Raw genomic sequence first — 22,325 nt, forward strand, 5'->3', positions numbered from 1 at the left:
GGTGGTTCAACAGGGCAGGCATCTCAGACTTAAGGGGTCAAGACAGAATGCCCCTGCTGTCCCCAGCCCACCCAGCAGCTTCTCCCAAAGCCTCCCCATTCCAGCAAACAGCCCCAACGAGGTGCTCAGCAGCCCCATCCCAGAGTGACCTTATCCGTGATCCTTCCTCATTCTCACAACTGACATCCAACCCCTCCTCATGTGCCATCCCCACCATCACGCAGACCTGAGCCCTGGGTGTCCTCCCACTGACAAGGTCCAGGCCACCTCTGGATGCCGCGGGGCCTCCTCCCACTCCCGGGCCCACCCTGTTCTCTGCATCGCAGCCAGTGTGGGCCTGCCCACATGAGAGCTGACTCATGACTCTCTCCAAGGGCTCCTACTCACACCCACTGTAAAACCTGGCCTAGGAGGCCCTGCGTCCAGCCACTTCATTCTGCTTGGCCTCGCCGACCAGACCACTTAACACCCAATGGCCAGTTTGTGTCCACTCAGGGCCTCTGCCCAGCCCTGCATCTGCGTGTCCCCCTCCATCTGCAGCTCTCTGCTCAGAAGCCCTCTCCACTTCTCTCTGCTTCATTTTCCTTCAAAAGACTCACTATTAATGCTTTCTATCCCTGCTTCCTCTTTACTCTGTGTTCTAGATGACATGTCCTGAGAACATCTGCAGAACAGAATGGAGGGCACAGACTGACCTTGGGTGGAAACAGCCAGCCCCAGCGCTAGGACCAGTGTGGGTAGGGTCAGCCCCAAGGCCTCTGGAGGCAAGGATGGGGGGCACAGCCCCAGGCAGGTGCCACTCTGGCCAGTGGGCAGCGTTCTGGGCTCACACCCCACCTCCAGCAGAGCCCAGCTCTGCTGCGTGCCCCCAGAGTGCTGTGCCAGGTGGCTAACAGTTTCACCTCCCAAATCCTACTCACAGCTGCCGCACGGCCCCACGGTCTTACCAAGCTGCTTCACGATATGTTCCTTCTTAGCTTTAGTGTAGGAAGAGTTATGATCTCTTTCAAGGGAAAGACTATTTTCATTGGTTCTAGAGTCTCTTTTTCCTGACATGAAACTGCACAATGAAAATATGTATGAAAATGAATACTTATTGCAGTAATTATCCAATAAAATAAACTTCAAATGTACTCACTGACTCAAAGAACTGCTCTGATACAATGCACCACTTAAGAAGAAGCAAATATGACTGTCTTCTCATGCAGAATGCCTTCTGGATTCTACAGAGTTCTTTTAAATATATCTGGCCACCATGGAGCTCTCCACCCCACAGGAAATGTGAAGCCTAAGTCCTTGAGGAGAATACTGAGGCCCTCTGTCTCGGGCACCTCCCGGGTACTAGGCACTTGCCCCAGTGCCTGCCCACTTTAGCAAGGCCAACACCATGAGGCTGAAGAAGCAGCTCTGGCTGGGTGAGAGCCCAGAGGAGGCCAGCAGGCAGGAGTGACCAGGTGGCCACCATGTTTCTGGGAGCTCAGTGAGGTTCAATATGTAACACTTCCAGAGCTCTGATAATAAAACTTCTCAATGACTGTCCAAAATAAAAAAACAAAACCCTGTAGCCCATGCTCACCAGGAAACATCAGGGCAGACACTGAGAGTTATCAGAAAAGAAAAGACGATGAAAAGACAGTCCAGAGAGCCAATAGCCTCAAGGGGAGAACCACTGGACTTACAACCAGCCACAGGCTGTATTAAAGACACATTTGCAAACATCAAGAAGGCATCTCCTTGCCAGCTGGGGTCATTTTAAAATGAGGGGGAAAATACCATTTCCAAACAAACCTCAAAAGAAAACAACCAATCCTGCGATCACCTGGTCAGCCTACAAAGGCAGCAGGGCCTGGTGTCTGGTCAACCTGAACCTGGAGGGGCCGGCCTTCCCCAGAGAATGACAGCTCCAGCTCCAACACTGCCAACTAAGTCCAGTTAAGTTATTTTGTTTCTTGGTTTTTTTGCAATGGGGATTTTTTGAATCATGAGGTGATTTTAAAATTCATCTAGAAGAATAAATAAGCAAAATTGTTTAAAACGTTCTGAAAAGAATAATGATATGAAACTTGTAGAAAAATAGAAGGCAGCAGCAGTGAGAAAAACAGACTCCCACCTGTGAAGGCAGGCAGGGGATTAGGTGAGAAGGGAGGGTACTGGAACAATGAGGAACTCTTCTGAAAAAATAAAGCCAGACTGCTGCCTTATACCATGGATGAAAAAGCAGTAACTGAAGGATTAAAAATAAAAACCCATGATAAAACACAAATCTTTATTTCTCAAATCTCTGGACAAGTTACAACACACCAAAAAAAAAAAAAAACTGGCAGCTTCTAGCACATAAAAATTAAACACTCAGGCAAATAAAAAAACATGCCAAACATCATTGAAAGAATAAACTGAGAAAAATGCAGCAATGTTTTTTATTGGCTGGTTCTCTGGGCAGGCAGGGCCTTGTGCCCGTGGGAAGAAGCCTCCTGGAGTTCCCAGCAGCAAGGAACACAGCAGACACAAGGACTAACAAACTGAGCAGATGTTCAATCTCACCAGCAGTCAAAAGTTTTCCAGTTTCACCTATCAAAGTCAGCAAACCATTTTAAAACATTGGAGGAGGCACAGGGCAGAGGGAACAGTTCAGGGCACACAGAGCTAAAATCCCACCTTTCCTACACCGTATGGGTGTGAAACAGAAGAAAATGCCTCTGGCACAAAAATATCCACTAAAACATGGCTTATCACTGTGCAAAGGTGGAACTTACCACCTAAGTACAACTGCTACAGGAAAAATTCATCCCATACATTTTTGCTACCCTTCTTTAAGTGACACAATTTAAGAAAAGGAAGATTTTTCAGAAACCACTACTGCTCATCTAAAGTAACCTTATATTTCAATTACAAGTAAGCCTCCAGCACCACTTCTCTGCATCTGCCTGACACACTTGCCCTGCTTACTGGTCTGTTATAAAGCGAGGCAGCCCCACAGCCATGTCAGTTTTAGTCCTAGCCACGGTTCCCAACAATAATTTATTTAGCTTTTTTAAAGTGCAACTATCTGCTGCCTATATGTTCTCTATATTTCATCCCACCTCAAGATTAAATTTAGCCTGCCAGTGCCAAAACACAAGCATCAAGAAATATGACAGACTCTATATTAACATTCTATATCTTTTTCGGTTATATTGCTAGTTCTTCTAAACCGATGAAAATGTACTAAGAAACGATGATCATGCATCTATGTGATGATGTTAAGAATTATTGATTGCATATGTAGAATGGTATGATTTCTAAAAAAAAAAAGGACAGCACAATACTACCTAATTGTAATGTAATTATGTTAAAACACTGAATGAAGCTGCATCTGAGCTATAGTTGTTTTTTTCTTATATATTTTTGTATTTTTTATTTTTATTTTTATTTTTTCTCTATATTATCATTTTATTTCTTTTTCTGTTGTCTTGCTATTTCTTTTTCTAAATCGATGCATATGTACTAAGAAATGATGATCATACATCTATGTGATGATATTAAGAATTACTGATTGCATATGTAGAATGGAATGATTTCTAAATGTTGTGTTAATTTTTTTTAATTAATAAAAAAAAGAAATATGACAGATCAGAATATTTCTAGAAAATTGAAATTTGATCACACCTTCCAAGAGACTGTAGATTCCAACCCAGCTCTCCAGCGAAGAGTAGCCGCACTGCCCGGGTGCATGTGTGAGTGGGGGCTGCGCAGCCTGCCAACATCCCACCCCAGCAGAGCTGGCTCCCAACCACAGGAATGCCTCTATTAGATACTGTGATTAGCAGCAAAGAAAGTGATATCAGTCTTTTTGCTAAAGAGATAATAAGCTTTGCAGTACCTTCCACTGAATTCTTGGACCGCCGTTTTGATGCTTTTGTCATCAGTGACCTGGACGCTTTAGTGGAAACCTCAGTCTTCAAGAAAAGAGAATTTTAAAAAACATTTATTTATGTAATGATAAAACCATTAGCAAATTAACACACCTGCTTCAGCTCTTCATAAGGAAGAACCGAGAAGCACAGAGAATGTCTACATCGGCTTCGGGCAGGTCTGATGCCAATTCCATGCACCCACACCCCGCAGCCCCCACACCTGCACCCCACACCCCATGCATCCCCCCACACCCCACAGCCCCCACATCCACCCCCCACAGCCCCCACACCTGCACTCCGAAACCCCCACATTCTCACCCCACAGCCCCCACCCCCCACAGCCCCCACACCTGTACCCCAAACCCCCCACACCCTCACCCCACAGCCCCCATAACCCACAGCCCCACACCCACACCCCACAGCCCCCGTACCGCACAGCCCATACCCCACAGCCCCCACACCTGCACCCCACACCCCCCACACCCACATACCACAGCCCCCACATCTGTACCCCACAGCCCCCGCACTCTGCAGCCTAAAAACATGTACAAATGTGTACATATAAAAAGTTATATGCCATGCTCACTTCGGCAGCACATATGCTATAACTGGAACAATACAGAGAAGATTAGCGTGGCCCCTGTGCAAGGATGACACGCAAACTCCTGAAGCGTTCCATATTAAAAAAAAAGTTATGTGCTTTACCAAGTGATTAAAGAGCAGATTATAAAACAGAACAGACCAGATTTTTTAAATGAAATAATTTATGCCTATAATCACAAAGAAATGGGTTGGAGTCACATTTTAGTTGTAGAACTGTAAAAGTTAACTACAATGAACATGCACTACTTCTAAAATCCAGGAAAAAAATTAAACAAATATTACTGGATTATTTTCCAAAAAGTCTAATAAATTTCAGCAAAATTTGAAACATATAACCACCTGAAGTATATTTTTTTACTAAAATTTTTTGAAGCTCAAGAATATTAAACAAATTTTATTTTCTTCCAACTATAAAAATTATTATGAATTTAGAATTTGGGCTGTACATGGATAAGAGGCATACAATTCACAGGATTTTAAAAAGAATTTTAGGGACTTCAGGGACCATGTCAGAGTAGAGAGCTCCAGGACTCAGTCCTTCCAAAAACACAGCTATCGCACAGGCAGGAGCCGTCTGCAACACATTCTGGATGTCCAGAGGCCAGAAGAACTCTGCAGCCCCCAGGGGAGAGCGCGCAAGTGCTGGACTGTGACCGCTCTCTGCAGGCAACTGCGGCACCCACACCCCACTCTCACTGCAGGCCGCAGTGGGGGCCAGTTCCTGGCTAAGTACCAGGGACATAAAAATCCAATTCCTCAGCAATGGGGTGGGCACGGTCACCAACCAGGGCTTTGGATGGCTTGTTCCCAGCTCTAAGGGCAGCCACTGTTCTCACCCCATGCTGACAAAGGTGGCGGCAGCCATGGTTTCAACCCTCCCCAGACAGGGGCAGAGGCTGAGGAGATTTAAAGATGCAGTGCTTCCTCAGGGCTGTGGGGGACATGACCCAAAGGGCTGCATTTGCTGGGCAGGCCAGGATAGCTCAGCTTTGGGGAGCCACTGGAGAAGCTCTTGGTGCCGTCCTGATCCCCTTCCCAGGGCACTCTGGAGCTGTCTCACCCCCTTCCTGGGTCCCTGGCCCTGTTCTGCCTGGGAAAGACTGACCTGAAACCCTCTTCAGGGTAACCCTCCTCCCAGAATTTCCCTCCAGGCAAAAGCAATGTGAGACAACAAAAGGAGTGTAAAAAATGATAGAGGCCCACCCTCTCTGTAAGTGAAACCACTGCCTCTCCCTACGTGGGACATGACACCTGCAGGTGGGGGTCTCCCTGGTGATGTGGGAGATGACTCCCAGGGGTAAGTTTGGCCCTTACACCGTGGGATCAACCATGCCATCCTGACTAAAAGAGGGAAAGAAGTGTAAGAAGGTATCAGAGGCTGAGAGTGTTCAAAAAGAGTCAAGAGGTTACTCTAGAGGACATACAATGCAAGCTTCAGTTAGACCTTGTTAACTAGCATAACTTGGCAAACCCCAACCAAAACATTCCAGCCAACCCTAAATTGCACCTAGGGCAATATATAAGATCCTACAAAGGTTCCATGCACTAGGGTAACTTTCCAGAAACCTACAACCTCCAGATAGGTCCCTGGACTGGACAGATCCTGGGGCCTAGAGGACCCAGTCTCTGGAGTGTCAGCTAGCCCCACCCCTACACCATGTTACTGACAGCCCATCCAACATGAAGGGGTTGGAATGGGCATAGGCCAAATACCCCTAAAGAGTGGGAGAAGGATCAGAGGTGATAGTGGAGTTGTACAGAGAAGTTAGGGTTTAACAAATGAGTATGAGTGCTGAATCATTAAATTGATGTTTCTTTTAGTCTCGTGTTTTAGAGCAGCTAGAGGTAAGAAGGACCTGGGATTGTGGAATTGTGGCCCATGCCAGACTCTGAAATCTGTTCTACAACTGACTGTTGCACTGTGTGGTTTGAAATTTTTTGTATATACGTTATTTTTACAAAAAAGTTGATTGTGATAATAAAAATATTTATTCCTTCTAGCCTCCTATGTTCTGGAACAGCTAGAAGGAAAAATCTGAGATGATGGTATGGAAGCCCATGACAAACTCTGGGATCTGTCCTGTAACTACTTGTTGAAGAGTACTTTGAAAACTACTGCTTTTTACTTTCTTTGCTATGTATATATGTTATACAATAAAAAACTTAAAAAAAATTGTTAGAGGTGACAGTCTGGGACAAAGGCCTGGGAGTGCCCAATGCCCAGGAGAGGGAGGTCGGTATCCTAGGAAACAGAGGGAGCCAACTCCAAAACAACCACCAAAGCCCAGGACATGACAGAGGCCCCAAAGACAGGGAAACGCTGCACACCACATTCGCCAGGGCAGACCTTCCTGCTAGGAGAGCTGAAGCTGAGAAAATCTGTCTCATCACCAGCTGGTTACAAAACCAAGAAACATCCCAGGGAGTAAGTCTCAGAGAAAACATTTTAAAATATTAAAATGTACAGTGTGCAACAAGAGATTACAGGACAAACAGAGAAGCAGGAAATGATGGCCCATCCAAAGGAAGAGGATAAAAACCCAGAAAACACCAACAAAGAAGATGAGGACAGGGATATACCAAAGAAAGCCTTTTAAAAATGATCTTATGAATGCTCAAGGAGAGGTCATCCTGGATGTAATTCTTATGCAGTATATAGATACCCCTTTTCAGTTTCTGGTGTATTGCAGTAGCAAGAGGGAAATATCAGAAACTGTTGAAGTGTAATCTGATAGCCTTGATTCTGGAAGATGACTGAAATACTATAGAGATTTTAAGGTCTTTGTGTGACTGCAAAAACTTTGTAACTGACACTCCCTTTATCCAGTGTATAGACAGATGAGAAGAAAAAAAAAAACAAAGTAAATAAATAAACAATAGTGGGAATGGAGGGTATGGGACATTTTGGGTGTTTTGCTTTCTTTTGTTATTTTTATTTTTATTCTTATTTTAATTTGGGGGGGGAGTAAGGAAAATGCTCAAAACTCGATTGTGGTGATGGATGCACAGCTATATGATGATACTGTGAACCACTGACTGTACACTTTAGATAATTATATGGTATATGAATATATAATATATCTCAATTAAAAAAAGAAAAAAGCTCAAGGAGATGAAGGAAAGGACAGAGAAAGAACTAGAGGGTTTTTTAGGAATGAATGAGATGAAAGACTCAGTGAATAGAAAGACATTTTTTAAAGAACCAAACAGAAATACTGAGTTGAAAAACACAATAACTGAAATGAAAATGCCCAGGATGGTTTCAGGAGCAGATTGGAGCTGGAAAAAGAATCAGTGAATTTGAAGACAAGACACTTGAAATGAGTCAGGCTGAGGAACAGAAAGAAAAATTAAATATTAAAAGCAAATACAGGGTTCCGGGTCAAGATGGCAGCTTAACAATGTACGTATTTTAGTTCATTCTCCAGAGCAGCTACTAAATAACCAGAAACAGTGCAGAACAGCTCCTGGGGCCACATCAGTGACCAGATACACAGCGTACCCCAGTCTGGTCCAGCTGGACCAGCTGCAAGCTGCCCCAGAACCATGAGTTCCCCAAGCCATGGCGGCTGGTGCCCCTCCCCCACAGGCTGCTTCCCAGAGGGGAAAGGAAAGAGGCTTTACCAGCAACAAGGGCTGAGCACAATCAAATGCCAATAGTGGAATTAATTAACAAATTCTGACTACTAAAAATAGGCCCCCAGCTTAGGTGAACCTGTTCAAAGTGGAGGTGGCTCATTTTTGCCCCAGTGCCAAGGGGGCAGAGCTGATGGAAAAAGGGGAAAAAAAGGAAACAGAGGTTCTTGTGGCTGTGTTTCTACAAAGGCTTGACTGCCTTTGGATACAGCAGCAGGACTTCTCAGGCTGCAGCTGCCCCAGGCATAGGCAGAAGTGAGCTCTTTTGGAGGCTTATCTGGAGCCTGTGCCTTCCCCAGGGGAGGGGTGAAGCCCAACTCAGGTGGAATCCCTCCCTCAAGGAATTCAGACACCAGGCTTGGTAATTTGAAGCCATTAAAACCAGCCTATAGCCTCTCCTCTGTCTCCACCATGTCCCCAGCAGGGAGAGTCTACCAAAGTTAATGGTACCTCATCATCATATGCTGGTGGGACCTGCAGGCAGACAAGTACCACATACTGAGCAGGATATGAAAAACAGAGCCCAGAGACTTCACAGGAAAGTCTTTCAACCTGCTGGGCCTCACCCTCAGGGAAAACTGATGCAGGTTACTCTTTCCTCCTGATAGGAGGCCAGTTTGGTCTGGGAAAATCCAGCTGGGGTATATAATATCTAAGTAGACCCTCCAAAGGGTAGGGGGGGAAAGACACCATACAAGCAGGGCAAGAAACAAGAACACAAGAACTGAAAAATTCTCTTCTGTTAAACAAAACTTAAGCTAGAGGTCCAGATAAAGCTGAACTGAATGTCAAAGAACAGATAGACAACAAATTCATCCAGCAAGAAAACCCTAGGTAAAAGAAGTGAAAGCAATCTCCAGAATAAACTAATTAAGGTAATTAAATGCCTAGACACCAGCAAATAATAACCAATCACACTAGGAAAACTGAAGATATGGCCCAGTCAAAGGAACAAACCAACAATTCAAATGACATGCAGGAGCTGAAACAATTAATTCAGAATATACGAACAGATATGGAAAACCTCATCAAAAACCAAATCAACAAATTGAGGGAGGATATAAAGAAGGCAAGGAATGAACAAAAAGAAGAAATTGAAAGTCTGAAAAAACAAATCACAGAACTTATGGGAATGAAAGGCAAGGTAGAAGAGATGAAAAAAACAATGGAAACCTACAATGGTAGATTTCGAGAAACAGAACAGAGGATTAGTGACCTGGAGGATGGAACATCTGAAGTCCGGCAAGAGAAAGAAAATATAGGGGAAAAAATGGGAAAATATGAGCAGGGACTCAGGGAATTGAAAGACAATATGAAGCACACGAATATACATGTTGTGGGTATCCCAGAAGGAGAAGAGAAGGGAAAAGGAGGAGAAAAACTAATGGAGGAAATTATCACTGAAAATTTCCCAACTCTTATGAAAGACGTAAAATTACAGATCCAAGAAGTGCAGTGTACCCCAAAGAGAATAGATCCAAATAGACATACTCCAAGACACTTACAAATCAGAATGTCAGAGGTCAAAGAGAAAGAGAGGATCTTGAAAGCAGCAAGAGAAAAGCAATCCATCACATACAAGGGAAGCTCAGTAAGGCTATGTGCAGATCTCTCAGCAGAAACCATGAAGGCAAGAAGACAGTGGGCTGATATATTTAAATTACTAAAAGAGAAAAACTGCCAACCAAGGATTCTATATCCAGCAAAATTGTCCTTCAAAAATGAGGGAGAAGTTAAAACATTTTCAGACAAAAAATCACTGAGAGAATTTGTGACCAAGAGACCAGCTCTGCAAGAAAAACTAAAGGGAGAACTAGAGACAGATACGAAGACAGAAGAGAGAGGTGTGGAGTATAGAAGGGAAGACTATGAGTAAAGGTAAAAAGAAGGAAAATTAGATATGACATAAATCCAGAAGGCAAAATAGTAGAAGAAAGTACTACCCATGCAGTAATAACACTGAATGTTAATGGATTAAACTCTCCAATCAAAAGACATAGTCTGGCAGAATGGATTAAAAAACAGGACCCATCTATATGCTCTCTCTACTCAAAGGACATGAGGCCAAGGACACAAATGAACATTTACACACCAATGTTTATAGCAGCATTATTAACAATTGCCAAGAGACAGAAACAGTCAAAATGTCCATCAACAGACAGCTGACTAAACAAACTGTGACATTTACATAAGATGGAATATTATGCAGCTGTAAGACAGAATAAAGTTATGAAGTATGTAACAACATGAATGGACCTTGAGGACATTATGCTGAGTGTGATTAGCCAGAAACAAAAGGACAAATACTGTATGGTCTCACTGATATGAACTGACATTAGTGAATAAACTTGGAATATTTCATTGGTAACAGAGACCATTAGGGGATAGAAATAGGGTAAGATATTGGCTAATTGGAGCTGAAGGGATACAGATTGTGCAACAGGACTGAATGTAAAAACTCAGAAATGGACAGCACAATGTTACCTAACTGTAATACAATTATGTTAAAACACTGAATGAAGCTGCATATGAGAATGATAGAGGGAGGAGGGCTGGGGCATAAATGAAAACACAAAGATAGATTGACGATAAAGACTGAGATGGTATAATGTAGAAATGCCTAGAGTGTATAATGATAGTGACTATATGTACAAATTTAAAAAATGTTTTTGCATGAGGAAGAACAAAAGAATGTCATTACTGGAGTGTGCTGAAAATAGATGGTAATTAATATTTTAAAATTTCAACTTATGTGTGAGACTAAAGCAAAAAATGTTTATTTGGTAAAGTTTATACTTTGACTAGTGCATCTCCTAATATAACTTCTGTAGATAGTTGGTTGAACACCTTAAGTGCATGGAACTCTGTATAGGACATGAGATTCTGTTGGTTTGTCCAGGTGATGCCCTGAAGAATCCCAGAGTGATTTGATCAGTGAGTGGAAAAGTATTTGCAAAGTCCCCTTCAGGGAATGGTGAGAACGGCGGAAAACTCAACTTGCCCAAGTTGAATTCCTGATATTCTCACAAGCAGTGTGGGCAACCAAAGCTATAGGCTGAGCCCCTAGTCTTGGGGTTTGTTCATATGAAACTTAACCCCACAGGGGATAAGTCAAGCCTACTTAAAATTAGGCCTAAGAGTCACCCCCAAGAGAACCTCTTTTGTTGCTCAGATGTGGCCTCTCTCTCCAGCCAACACAACAAGCAAACTTACCACCCTGCCCTTGTCTGCATGGGACATGACTCCCCGGGGTGTGGATCTTCCTGGCAATGTGGGACAGAAATCCCAGAATGAGCTGAGATTCAGCATCAAGGGATTGCGAAAAACTCTAAAATGAGCTGAGACCCAGCATCAAGGGATTGAGAAAACCTTCTCAACCAAAAGGGGGAAGAGGGAAATGAGACAAAGTGTCAATGGCTGAAAGATTCCAAACAGAGTTGAGAGGTTATCCTGGATGTTATTCTTATGCATTAAGTAGATATCACCTTGTTAACCAAGATGTAATGGAGAGCCTGGAGAGAACTGCCTGAAAATGTAGAGCTGTGTTCCAGTAGACATGTTTCTTGATGATGATTGTATAATGATATAGCTTTCACAATGTGACTGTGTGGTTGTGAAAACCCTGTGTCTGATGCTCCTTTTATCTACCTTTTCAACAGATGAGTAGAACATATGGAATAAAAATAAATAACGGGGGAACAAATGCTAAAATAAGTTTAGTTTGAAATGCTAGTAATCAATGAAAGGGAGGGGTAAGGGGTATGGTATGTAAAATTTTTTTCTGTTTGTTTAATTTTTATGTTGTCTTTTTATGTCTTTTCTGAATTGATGCAAATCTTCTGGGAAATGATCATGATGATGAATATGCAACTATGTGATGATATTGTGAATTGCTGAGTGTATGTGTTGGGAATGTTTGTGTTTCTTGTGATTTTTTTAAGTTAAAAAATTTAAAAAAAAAGCAAATATATCCTAAGACAGCTCTGGTCACCATCAAATGAACCAATATGTGCATCACAGGAGTCCTGGGAGGACAGAGAGAATGGGCAGGAAGAGTGGTCAAAGAAATAATGGCAGAGAACTACCCAACTTAGCAAAAGAAGGGAGCATGCACACCCAAGAAGCTCAGAGAAACCCAAACAGGTTAAATACGAATAAAAATACACCTCATCATATACTGATCACACTTTCAGATGCAAAAGACAAAGAGAGAGCTCTGAAAGCTGCAAGAGAAAAGCACCGTGTCTTGTACAGGAGAGACCCAATTAGATTCCAGGCTGATTTCTCATCAGAAACCATGGATGCAAAAAGACAATGGGTTGAATTACTTAAAATGTTGAAGGGAAACAAACATCAGCCAAGAATTTTATGTCCAGCAAGACTCTGTTTCAAAAATGAAGGAGAGATTAGGACATTCCCAGACATAAGCAGAAGCTGAGAACTTCACTACCACTAGACCTGCCCTACAAGCCCTGCTAAAGGGTGCTTCAGACTGAAAGGAAAGGAACTAGACAGCAGTTCCAAGTGGCATAAAGAAATAAAGACCTGTGACAAAGGCATCATAATCCGTCTATCCTGGAGTTTCCTCTTCTGAGAGATGCAAATCATGAGAAAGAGAACATCCTAAAGAACCTCTGGACACACCATTCCACTTTGTGAAAGACGTTCCGACTGCCCTCAGCAGAGAAAGCACTGGAGCCAAGCATGCCTAGCCAGGCACAACAGCTGAGTGAATCAAATGGCTTATGATGGAAATCAGGCATTTCCCCTACTCTTCTTAATTCCTTTCAACCTTAGCTTAAAACCGGCCAGCAAGACTCACCATGTGCTCCAGGGCTAGTAGCTCCTCAGACTTGCTCCCAAGCTCTTTGCTTCAAAACACTCTTTTGTCAGTTCTGCAAGCAGGGCCTCCAGGGGCTCTTCTTTCCCGGCTGCACTGGCACCCCCCTATTCTCACCTTCCATGGAGGGGCTGGCCCAAGGCAGACCTGCCACCCCAGCTCTGGCCTGACAAGGGCTAGGGAGCGAACCTACCCTTTGCACAGACTGAGACCCACCTGGGGAGGACAAAAAGTGAGGAGCACCTCCTGGCTCCTCACAGGACAGGGCCGGGGGGCATGGGCTGCTTTGGGGGCCACGGCGGTCCAGGTGAGGGCAGCAGCCTGGCACCTGAGCTCTACGCCCCACGGGGCCGGGCTCCAGAAGCTTTGGCCCCTGTGCCCCAGGAAACGCCGCCCTAGCCAGTGGGATGATATCACTTATCATAGAAACCAGACCATCCAAAGAGTAAAGGGGATTGCCAAAAATAAAAGCACATAATTATTGGGATATCTGTCTGACAACTAACTAGTTTTCCTACATTATTGAACTTACAAAATAGTTACACTCAGAATAGAAAACCGAATGTAGCATATGCAGACAATGAGACATTATTCAGCCACAGAAAGAAATGAAGTCTGACACGTGACAACATGGATGAACTGTGAAGATAGTTGAGTGGAGTAAGCCAGACCCCAGGTGACAAACATATGATCTCACTGATATGCAATAATTAGAATACGCAGATGACAGAATCAGAAACCAAAATATGGGTTACCAGGGGTTGGGGTCGGGTGGAGACTGGAGAGTTAATGCTTAGCTGGTAATTTCTGTTTGGGGTGACAGAAAATTGGAGTGATGGATGGTGGGGACAGCAGCACAGCACTGTGGGTGCAATTAACCCTACTTAACTACTTAACTGTGTATTTCAAAGTAGTTAAAGTGGAAAATTTTAGGTTGTATATATGTTACCAGGATAAAAACAGACAGACAAAAATCCCCACAGAACACAAAGAATGTTAACTATGCACTATGTTAATAGTATAATTATTATAATGATACTGTTTCATAATTTGTAACAAAGTCAGCACACTAATTCAAAAACTTTAATAACAAGGAAAATTGCACTGGTGGGTGGGGCAATGAGGGTTATATGGGAATTCTATACTTTCTACATGATTTTTCTGTAAACCTATAACTGCTCTAACAAAAACACTGCCCTCTTGTTTCTTAGCCCAAGCTGTTCTTAGAGAATGGTTTAAAATTATAATTATTTATAATAGATACTATGTTTTTTTTTACTATGACTATGCAGTGATTAAAAACAGACTGACAAGTGCGGTTTGACGACACTGCCCTGATTTGCAGCCCCCATCGGGGCCTGTGGCCACAAGGTGAAAAGGGCAAGTGATCGCTCAGTGTTAGGAAAAATTGTGACCTCGCAAACACCCTGTAAAGACCTCGGGGTCCCCACAGGGATGAACCGCCCTCACTTTGAGAAGCAAGTCTCAGTATGTGCATCTCTAAGGACTCAATCTCTGTTGCTATCTGTTCAATTACCTAAATGCATTTGCAAACAGCTACAAGAGTGAAAACTTGCACGCTATGTTTACAAAGAACACAGCCCACAGAATAGGGCATACCCTACCACCCCCAGCGGGCAGATCCTGGTCCCAGAACATCCCTCAGGCTGCCACAAGGGTGCCTGGCTGGTCTTCCAGCCTGTACTCCCACTTTTGAACCCATTCCCCTGTGGCTGCCCAATCATTCCTTCTGAAGTGAACACCAGATTTGTGAAAGTTGTCTAAACTGTTCCGCGGTTCCTGCCTGACGGCCTGGGATAAAGTCTAACCTCAGAAAACTGGCTCATGTGAAGGTGACAGGGCCTAGCTTCAAATGGGCTCAACCATAGGAAATGCCATGGGGCATTCCGAACTGGCCATGCAGAGCTTGGAGAGGAGCCCCCTCCCCACCCTTCTGCCTGGGGACTTGGTCCTTTCATGGACTCAGCTGAAACACCACCTCCTCTTCCCAAGGGACCCTGTACACACTGTACATCCTATTTGTCAAATAAAGGTGTTACAAATCCAGGAGCCCCCCACCGAAAACTGAAGGAGAAACACAACCCGTTGCCTTGACCAGGTAGTAAACCATTTAAACCATAACTTGGGAAATGAAATAAGCATGACTCTAGTATGCATAAGTCTACCCCATGCTCTGCTCCTCTGCCTCACTGGACCAGAAAAAGGACAACAAGCACAGCATTTACCACTTCATCTTGGTTATTTATGGCTTTTAAAATTATTTTTTATGTTTACCTCTGTTTCAGCTTTGGAGTCTTTAAAGGATCCATCTGACAGCTTCTTAGATACTTCCCCTGAGCCAGTAGACTATTAAAAAAGAAAAAAAAATCTTCAAACTCTAGAATACTCATATCTGTAACATATGAAAAAAACATAATCCAAAAGTATATCAAGACATTGTATGCAGCACTGGCCAGCAGCAGGATAAACAATCCCCTGAGCACATCACACCAGCACTACAGGTCTGATGTGCAGTTCCTCTGCTGCTCGAATGTCCAGTGCTCAAAGCAGGTGGGCCTCTTCCACAAAGGACAGATTGAGGGGACAAGGATGTCACAAGCTGAGTACTCTCCAAAAACAATATGAAATCCCTGGCAGGCCACAGTTCTTGGAGACATATCCCTGTGAAACAGACCCAGCAAATGGGGAAGGGAAGGATGCAGGGAAGCAGAGCTCCTGGTCAGCAACTCTGACTGCAGGGTGGCTTTGGAATGGAGCTGCTCTTGTCAAGCAAAGCCTTCAGAGTCTGGGTCAGGAAAGGACTCTTCCTGACCTGAACTGCAGGAAAGTTCTAAGCACCACCTCATGCCTTAAACTAACTCCCTAAAAGACTCATCTCAGCTATAAGAGCAGAACAGATAATAATCATTGCAAGATTGTCTTCCATGACAACTGAAAAGCAAAGAATGCCTCTTCAATATATCCACAATTAAATACCCCCAAAACTTAATTTACAAAAGTATCAGATTTGTATCAACAGTTATTACAGATTACTGCCTGTCATGGTTAGGGACATGTGTCAACTCGGCCAAGTTGTGGTAGCTGTTTATCTGATTGGGCAAGTACTGGCCTGTCTGTTGCAATGAGGACATTTCATAGGATTATGTCGTAATCACATCAGCTGTATCCACAGCTGATTCCATTTGTAATCAGCCAAAGGGGAGCGTCATCTACAATTAATTAGTGATGCTAAATCTAATCACGGGAAGCCTTTTAAGGAGGACTCAGAGGAGACAGGCCCCATTCCTGCTTCGGCTGGTGAGCCTCTCCTGCAGAGTTCATCCAGACCCTCCATCAGAGTCATCGGCTTCACAGCTTGCCCTGTGGGTTTTGGACTCTGTGTTCCTGTGGTCACGTGAGACACTTTTATAAATTTTATATTTGCAAGTGTTCTCTGTTGATTCTGTTTCTCTAGAAAACCCTAACTAATACACTGCCTGACAGGCACTTTATGCCTCCCTCCTCCTATAATTCCCAGGCCCTAAAGGAAACAAAGCCACACATCTGAGGCTGATTCTAAATACTGATCACAGTACTAAGGTATAAATCACTCCAAAGGCCTCACAAGGACACCCAGACACAAACACAGAGAGGAAAAGCAACCCATCTTAAAGCTCCTGGTGAGAATCTGGGGTTATACTGGGTAACCAAGACTGTCAAAATTTTCAATTGGCATAAAAAGAAAACCAGTTTTCTAATTCCATTATCACAAGGACAAAATCATTACAGAAAAGCAACCCCAACCCATTCTGCCAAAGGCAGAGGCTTCCAAAGAAGCTGTTACCTTTCCCTCGAACCTCTCACGCTCTCAGCTCTTGTCCCTGTCAGGGTCTCTCGAATGCTCCCCGTTCTTCCATCTCCATTTGTCCTTCTCATGGTCTCTTCCCTTGTCATGGTTGTGCTCCCTGTCTTGGTCTTTCAATTTCTCTTTGTCTTTCCCACCCTCGTTTTTCCTCTCCCTCTCCTTTTCATGCTCGGAGTCCTTCTCCCACTTTCTGTTGGCCTTGTCTTTCTCCTGCTCTCACTCCTGCTTGGCCCTGACTTTACATTTTTCTCTCTCTCCTTCTCTGTGCTTGTCTCATTTGGAATTTTTATGTCTATCTCTGTCATTTTCCTTGGTCTTTTCCTTTTCTTTGTCTCTTTCTTTTTCTCTTGGTTTGCTCTCTTCTTTCAAATCTTCTTTCTGTTTTTGATCTCTGCTTGTACTTCTCTCTTTTATTTCAGAGTTTCTTCTATCCTAAAAAAATCAAAAGGCAGTATCATTGATAAATATGCTTATCTGAGATACAGACAGAAATTATTTCATTTGAGATATATAACTTGAAATTCACCTCTTTATCTCTATGAATTCTGGACTCCTCTTCTTGAGCAGTCTTATTATCCAGCTCTTGAGATTTCAGCATCAGTGAGGATTTTCCTTTGGAAAATCTCCAGATAAAACTCTCTTCACTGCATCCTCACTGGAGAGCTGATTATCAAAATGTAGCAAGATAAAGTGCAAGGGAAAAATGAGATTAGCCCATGTAATGAGTAAGAACATCAACATTCAAAGATAGTTCATTAAATTGCATCTTGTCATATTGACATTCAAAGGATAAAATACTAAAAGAAAACTCTATTATCATAAAACACAGCATCTCCTGATAACTCTCACTTTCCAGCACTTCAAGGGTCTTTAACAGCAGAATCCACTCAAGTTAAATGAATCCTAGTTCAAGTGTGGCTACGTGCATTGCTCAGAGAAGAAATGCTGACCCATCGGACTCTAAGAATATTTCACACTTCTGACAGAGTTACAGAATCCCAGCACAGAGAGGGCCTTAAGGGACCAACTAACTCAAGGTCAATCAAATGCAAAAATTCCTTCCCCTGCACCCCTGACAGCCACCCTGGCCCCAGGCACCTGTAGGCAGAAACCTCACTCACCTCACATGTAGGCATGGAGTGACTGGTCAGGACAGGCCTTATGCCAAGGCTGAGGGCACATCACATATAAAGGGACACCAGGGGGCCATGGGTACACAGAGGGCTCGTGGTAGACAGGGAAGGACCAAAGGGCCGGGGCTCAGGGAAGAGCACACCAACTACCCACTGGTGCCCAATGAAGCTGGAAGGAGGCAACCTGGGCACCAAGAAATGAGCAGGCACTGAGACTAGAAGCAAGAAGCAACAGAGGTGACAAGCTCAGGAGACTTTGGTGGCCATGGCAATGGGTATGGAGGGGCACAGGGGCAAGAGACAAGAGGGAAGAATCTGGCGGCATGGCAGGAAGAAGTTGTGAATCACAGGGCCTTCTGAGCCTGCAGGGAGCTGGGCCCTGAGGCCAAAGGAAGCTGACAAAGGACTCAGCAGGGAAGACAATCAGGTCTGCATTCTAAAAAGATGAACAACCTAAAGAAGGCAGGGGAGCGGATGCTGGGGACACACCAGCTTTGAGTCTCTAAGTTGAGAGTTGGACATGAGCTGGGCACTGACCCCACTCCCAGTTCACTCCCCCCACAGGTGCCACATAGGCTGAAACTGACTTTTTTCCCTTTGTGGTGACAGCTAAGGGGAGCCCCCCCACCCCCTGCCACCCAACTCACGTCAGGGACACAAAGTGCTGTATTAACCACACTCTCCATAGAGAGCCAATCCACTTCTCTCTCTCCTTCAGCCTCCTGGCAAACAAGGCTGGTCCAGACCTGGAGAGGCCAAGGCTGGGCCTACAGAGGGGCCAAGGCCTGGACCTATCAGAGGGGCCAAGGCCTGGACCTATCAGAGGACCAAATCTCGACCCACACAGATGCCAAGGCTAGACCAACAGAGAGGCTGTTTTCACTTGCATGCTGCTGGAATGCAATATACCAGAACTGGAACAGCTTACTCCTGTGAAGCTTATGCAGGTAGCTGGGCTTGTCTGAAATGATGGATGTACCCTAGAAAAGCCATACTTTAATCCTAATCCTATTTCATAAAGGCAGCCATATCTTCTAAACCCTATTCAGTACCGTATGTTTGAAACTGTAAATAGATCATCTCCCTGGAGATGTGATTGAAACAAGAGTGGCTGTTAAACTGGATTAGGGGAGATGTGTCTCCACCCATTTGGGTGGGTCCTGCTTAGTTTCTGAAGTCCTCTAAAAGAGGAAACATTTTGGAGAATGAAGGAGATTCAGAGAGAGCAGAGCAGAACAACATAGCCACAAGAAGCAAAGTCCACCAACCAGAGACCTTTGGGGATGAAAAAGGAAAATGCCTCCTGGGGAGCTTCATGAAACAGGAAGCCAGAAGAAGCTAGCAGATGACTCCATGCTCACCATGTGCTCTTCCACTTGACAGAGGAACCCTGACTATGTTCACCATGTACCTTTCCAGATGAGAGAGAAACTCTGACTATGTTTGCCACGTGCCCTTCCACTTGAGAGAGAAACCCTGAACTTCATCGGCCTTCTTGAACCAAGGTATCTTTCCCTGGATGCCTTAGATTGGACATTTCTATAGACTTGTTTTAATTGGGACATTTTCTTGGCCTTAGAACTGTTAATGAGCAACTTATTAAATTTCTCTTTTTAAAAGCTGTGTTAGTTAGACTCAGTTGTCAACTTGGCCAGGTGAGCATACCTTGTCTTGTTGCTGCGGACATAAGCCAATGGTACATGAGCCTCATCTGTTGCTAATTACATTTGCAGTTGGCTAGGAGGTGTGTCTGCTGCAATGAGTGACGTTTGACTTAATTGACTGGTGTTTAAATGAGAGAGCACAACGTAACACAGCCCAAGCAGCTCGGCATTCCTCATCTCAGCACTTGCAGCTCAGCCCAGGCCTTTGGAGATACAGAAAGAAGTCACCCTGGGGAAAGTTGTTGGAACCCAGGGGCCTGGAGAAAAGACCAGCAGAGACCATCCTGTGCCTTCCATGTAAGAAAGAACCTCAGTGGAAAGTTAGCTGCCTTTCCTCTGGAGAACTAACAAAATAAATCCCCTTTTATTAAAAGCCAATCCATCTCTGGTGTGTTGCATTCTGGCAGCTAGCAAACTAGAACAAAAGCCATTCTATTTCTGGTATATTGCATTCCAGCAGCTAGCCAACTAGAACAGTAGCAGAGAAGCTTAGCCTACTTATAGGTATGCCTAAGAGTTACTTCTGGAGGACCTCTGTTGTTGCTCAGAGTGGCCACACTCTCTCTAAGCCCAACTCTGTAAATGAAGTCATTGCCCTGCCCCCTATGTGAGACCTGACATCCAGGGGTGAAAGTCTCCCTTGCGGCTTGGGAGATGACTCTCAGTGATGAGTCTGGCCCTGGCACCAGGGGATCAACAATTCCATCCTGACCAAAAGGGGGAAAAGAAGTGTAACTAATAAAGTATCAGTGGCTGAGAGAGTTCAAACAGCCAAGAGGCCCTCTGGAGGTCACTCTTATCCAAGCTTCAGTTAGACATTTCTACCTATCATAACTTGCCAAACCCCAATCAAAACCATTCCAGCCAATCCTAAAGAACATCTAGGGAAATCCTACAAAGGTTCCATGCACTAGGGTAACTTTCCAGAAACCTACAACCTCCAGGTAGGTCCTTGGACCAGATAAGTCCTGAAACCTAGAAGGCCCAACCTCTCTAGAACATCAGCTAATTCCATCCCCCAAAACTCATATTATTGGCATCCCTACCAACATAAAAAAGTTAGAACAGCTGCAGCCCAAATACTCCAAAAGAACTGGATAGAAAGATCAAAAGTGATGGTGGAGTTCTACAGAGAAGGTAGGGTTTAGCAAACAAATATGACTGCTGAATCATTAAACTGATATTTCTTTTAGTCACCAATATCTTGGAGCAGCAAGAATTAAAAACCTAAAATTGTTGAATTGTAACCCATACCAATCTCTAAAATCTGTTCTACAACTAATTGTTGTGTTGTGCTTTGAAATTTATTGCTTTTTTGTACATGTTATTTTTCACAAAAAAGAAAAAAAAATCTAATATGATGATAAAGAAATATTTATTCCTTCTAGCTTCCTAAATTCTGGAGCAGCTAGAAGGAAAAATCTGAGAGGATAGTATAGAAGCCCATGACAAACTCTGGGATCTGTCCTGTAACTACTTGTTCAACGGTGCTTTGAAAACTATTGCTTTTTTCTTTCTTTCATTTGTATATATGCTATATTATACAATTAAAAAGTTTAAAAAAAGGGGAGGAATTTAATAAGTTACAAGTTCACAGTTCTGAGATTATAAAATGTCTAAACTAAGGCATCCAGAAATAGACACCTTAATTCAAGGAAGAACAATGGGTCAGGAATACCTCTACCAGCTGGGAGGTCACATGGCTGGCATCTGCTGGTTCCTTGCTCCTGTGCTCTGTTGTTTTCAGTCTCTGTTCCTGTGGAGGTGCCTCACTTTGCTTCTCTAGGGCTGGCTTTCATCTCTAGGCTTCCTTTGGCTCTCTCTAGGCTCTGGCATGCTTAACATTTCATGGCAACATGTGCAGGGCTCCAAGCATCTCCAGACATCCATGTCTCTGTTTTCCAAGTGTTGGAATCTGTGTCAGTTCAGCTCTGCTCTGAAGTTTCTGCCAGCTCTGTCGTAACTGAGGTTTCTCCAAAATGTTTCCCTTCTTAAAGAGCCTAGTAAACTAATCACAACCCACCTAGAATGGGTGGAGTCACATCCACAGATGCGGATACACAGATCAGAGACACAGATGTATGGAGACATTTGGAGCCCAGCATATGTCACCATGAGATGTTAAGCAAGCCAGAACCTGGGGAGAGCCAAGGGAAGCCAAGAGATGAAAGCCAGCACCAGAGCAGCAAAGTGAAGAATCCCCACAGGGACAGAGGCTGAAAGTAACAGAGCCCAGAACAAGGAAGGGATCAGCAGATGCCAGCCACACGATTACCAGTTGACAGAGGTGTTTCTGACCCATCAGCCATTCTTGAATTAGGGTATCTTTCCCTGGATGCCTCCCTTAGTTTGGACAATTTTAAAGGCTGCAACTGTAAACTTGTAACTTATTAAATTCCCCTTTATAAAAGCCAGTCTAGTTCTGGTATGTCACATTCTGGTAGTTTGAAAACTAAAACAGATTTTGGCACCAGGAGTGGGGTGCTGCTGTGGTTTGCAAATATCAGACATGTTGGAATGGCTTTTTAAATGAATAAGGGGAAGATTCTGGAAGAGTTGTGAGGAAATTGACAGAGAAGGCATAGAGTGCTCTGAAGAGACTACTGACAGAAATGTTGACGTTAAAGATACCTCTGATGAGGCTTTAGGAAGAAATGAGAAATGCATCATTGCAAACTGGAAAGAAAGTGG

The 22,325-nt window shown here is 43.9% G+C and overlaps 1 non-coding gene and 1 pseudogene across 2 annotated transcripts in view; one reads left to right on the forward strand and one right to left on the reverse strand.

The window, feature by feature from the left end:
* Positions 1-76: 76 nt before the first annotated feature.
* Positions 77-22,325, reverse strand: part of LOC143672992 (TRAF3-interacting protein 1-like) — a 28,601-nt pseudogene continuing 6,352 nt past the window's right edge. The window contains exons 4-8 of the transcript XR_013170120.1: positions 17,364-17,500; positions 16,817-17,269; positions 15,268-15,339; positions 3,860-3,935; positions 77-2,003 (exon numbers count right to left, since the gene is read on the reverse strand). The product of XR_013170120.1 is annotated as a TRAF3-interacting protein 1-like (transcript). The remainder of the gene's footprint in view (positions 2,004-3,859; positions 3,936-15,267; positions 15,340-16,816; positions 17,270-17,363; positions 17,501-22,325) is intronic.
* Positions 4,472-4,578, forward strand: LOC143673015 (U6 spliceosomal RNA). The gene has a single exon (XR_013170141.1). It is a non-coding gene; the product is annotated as a U6 spliceosomal RNA (small nuclear RNA).

This window comes from Tamandua tetradactyla (assembly GCF_023851605.1).
Source record: "Tamandua tetradactyla isolate mTamTet1 chromosome 22 unlocalized genomic scaffold, mTamTet1.pri SUPER_22_unloc_3, whole genome shotgun sequence".
NCBI classification, from domain to species: Eukaryota; Metazoa; Chordata; class Mammalia; order Pilosa; family Myrmecophagidae; genus Tamandua; species Tamandua tetradactyla.